The sequence below is a fragment of the Tenrec ecaudatus genome, chromosome 1 (genome assembly GCF_050624435.1).
Source record: "Tenrec ecaudatus isolate mTenEca1 chromosome 1, mTenEca1.hap1, whole genome shotgun sequence".
Classification (NCBI taxonomy): Eukaryota; Metazoa; Chordata; class Mammalia; order Afrosoricida; family Tenrecidae; genus Tenrec; species Tenrec ecaudatus.
In genome coordinates this window covers 313742478-313745448 of record NC_134530.1, presented here as the reverse complement: position 1 = coordinate 313745448, position 2971 = coordinate 313742478, and the positions used below count along the sequence as shown (strand labels likewise).

At 52.2% G+C, this 2971-nt stretch overlaps 1 pseudogene; it reads left to right on the top strand.

Moving 5' to 3' along the window:
- Positions 1 to 784: 784 nt before the first annotated feature.
- Positions 785 to 2271, top strand: LOC142437649 (autophagy-related protein 13-like; annotated as a pseudogene).
- The last annotated feature ends 700 nt before the right edge of the window (positions 2272 to 2971 follow it).

Below are 2971 nucleotides of genomic sequence, written 5' to 3'. Positions count from 1 at the left end.
TATATATGTATATATATACATAATTGTACACCAGCAGCCTTTCATATAGATATATGTATAATTGTAATACATCACATATGCTACAATTTAATTATCCATCATATTAAGATTTGTGCACTTATCACCACAATATATTTCATAGCATTTCTCTTCTCATACGCATTGTCAGCTGTCCATTTCCCTCCATCCTCCCCTGCCGTGTCCCTGGTCAATTATCAATCCAGTTACTGTCTCTATAGAGCTAGCGCTCCTGGATTTCATAGACAGAAAACCATACAAAACACCAACAGGAAGCAGACAAACAAAAGAAAACAACAACAATGATTAAACAAAACGCAGAGAAAACTCAATTTTAAAGAGTGGAAAAACAAACACTAAGGACCGTGGCATTGGGAAGAGACCTGCTGCTGGGCTTAAGGCAGGAGTGGGCGCCTGAACGTCGAGGGGCTTCCTGAAGAGCATGTCCTGAGGGACACAATGGGTGCACAATGTGAAACACAGGCCTGTGAGCTTGAGTTCTCTCTCTGCAGCCAGTCCTGCATTGTCATTGCAGCCCAGGAGCTCAGGGCCCTCAGCCAGGAGGCACAGTGGGCGGAGCCCTGTCTGACCTCTGGCAATGAGAGCCCTGAGCCCTTCTCTTTGGGGCCACCTGGCAGGGGAGGGTGCCTGGGAACCAATGAAAAAGGGACCCCGGGTTCCCGACTATCTCCTTCCTGGCAGTGGAAAGGCCTGTGGAAACCTGCGACCGCTTCTCATTAAATAAGTCTCTGGATTATTATAGGAAATGGAAAGTGATAGCCATTCCCAGGACAGGAAGGACCTGGACAAGTTCATTAAGTCTTTGGCCATCAAGGCAGGGCCACCATGTGCAGCTTCCCAGCCTCAGACATGATCAGTCTAATTAGTTGGCGCTGCGCCCTCAGGACTATTTAGAGACTGTCCCAGTGATTGTCCAGCTCGACTTGGCGAGGAGATTTGCACTCGTTCATCTTCACCTCCATCGGGTTCAGTTTGGTTCCACTAGCCATCAAGGACACCCCAGAGGTGACATGCACACGCAGCACAGAAGCCACTGGCAGCTGCCTGCTGTGGGCAGCTCTCTGTGTGTGGAGATCTCATTCAAGACGTCTGAGGGAGGTTCCATGGAGTGGGAGATTTGGTGTCTTGAAAGCAGTGAATAGTGTGATAATGAGATAAAAGTTTTCTACGTGGGATACAGCCGGCTGTCTCTGCTGCTCGTGTTTCCTTGTGATAACTGGGGAACACCAGGCAATAGACTCACCGGAAAACAGGGCATGAATATGTCATCCAGTACTGAATATATATATGGGGAGAGCTCAGCTGAAGGGCTTAGGAGAAGGCTTCCAAACAGTTCGTGTGGGCACAGTAGGCACCCCTTTGGGTACCGTCACTCTGTCTTGTGTTCACCGCATTAGCTTGGCATCCATGTCTACCATGCAATTTGAGAGAATCCCACCTATCATTGATCACTTTGTGGGCTGTCCCTATTCAAGCTCCTCCTGTCGGCTGCAGTACAGAACTCCTGCAGTACAGAACTCCTGGGAGGATACTGGGGTGACATGCCCATCAGAGGAAGACTCTCAGGAGGGGTGCACCACCTCTTTTCTCACCACCCCTCCAAGCCAACCCAAGGTTCCTGGGAAGGAAAGCTGTCAGCTACCCTCTGCTCCTTACACCCAGCCTGCAAACATCGCCCAAGCTGACCAAGAGAGATGTCCATGGTGCTGTCTCACCTTCCAGCAGAGAGGATACTGTGATAGTGTCAACCAGCATGGAGGGACCGGCCTTCCCCCACGATGTCATGCAGACCTTTGTCCTCAAAGTGGGAGCTTTTGTCAACAAACCAACCAACCAGGGGACACTGACCAATTTAGACATCCCCTTTGTCATATTTGCTCTCAAGCATGTACAGACCCAATGGTGAGTGTATCCCCCTCCTCCCGGGACCGGGTCTCTGCTCCAAGGCAGCCTGCCCTTGAGGGCTCCAGGGGGGCAGCAGCAGCAATACCCACAACGACTTCATGATGATCCATTTCAAACCAGCTCTTTCAAAAGACGACATTCTCCCGATGGACCTGGGGACCTTCTATCATGAATATCAGAACACCCCCATCAGCTGAACAGCCTTTCCACAGACATCAGGGCATGGTCCATGGCTGAGGACTCAGACGCGCCACCACCAACAGAGAAGCTGGCAGTGCAGAGAAGAATGTCAGGGAGTCTGATGCCTTCATAGAAACCCTGCAGTAAAGGTTGGTGTCTCCAGAGTCAGAAGCATCCCCCGTTTTGTGGCTTGAGGGAACAGAGCAGTTGCCTCTGCAATTGCTTCAGCAACCAGCTGATGGAGCTGGGCACAGTCCTGCTTGGGGCAGGGTGGGGTGGGGCAGTGTGGGGAGGGGTTTTAGGGAGGGGGGGGCGGCGACTAACTGACAACAACCTGGCTGTAGCCAAGGCTAGTCATCACCCTCTCTGGCCCTGGAGGTGGAATATGCCCTGCAGCAAAGGGCTACAGGAATGCACACATGGGTGTGCCTCACCAACAGCAGCCGACATCCTGCCCCTCCCCTGCCTATGCCAGCAACCACTGGACCAGCCGCTGGTGGCCCAGAGCCTTGTATGAGGCAGAAAGAGGAAAGAGATAGGGCGGAGCAAGGGGCCCTGTGGTCCCTCTGCATTGTCTCCCAGAGCTCCTAGTGTCCTCTTCCTCTCCACCCCTGGGTCTGCCTGCCCGCCATGAACCTCCTCACCCAGCCTGGTCTCTGCCACAGGGTGTGCAGCCCAGCCTTGCGAATTGCCTTGGCCCACCTCCACAGGCCACCACAGTGAAAGTGGAATTCCCTCCTAGAATTCTGACCCTGAGTACCACCACAGAGGTTCTTTGCCTCTGGCTCGCTGCTCCTTGGTTGCAAACTGTGTAAGTCTGGGTACTTTAGAGAAACAAATCCACAGA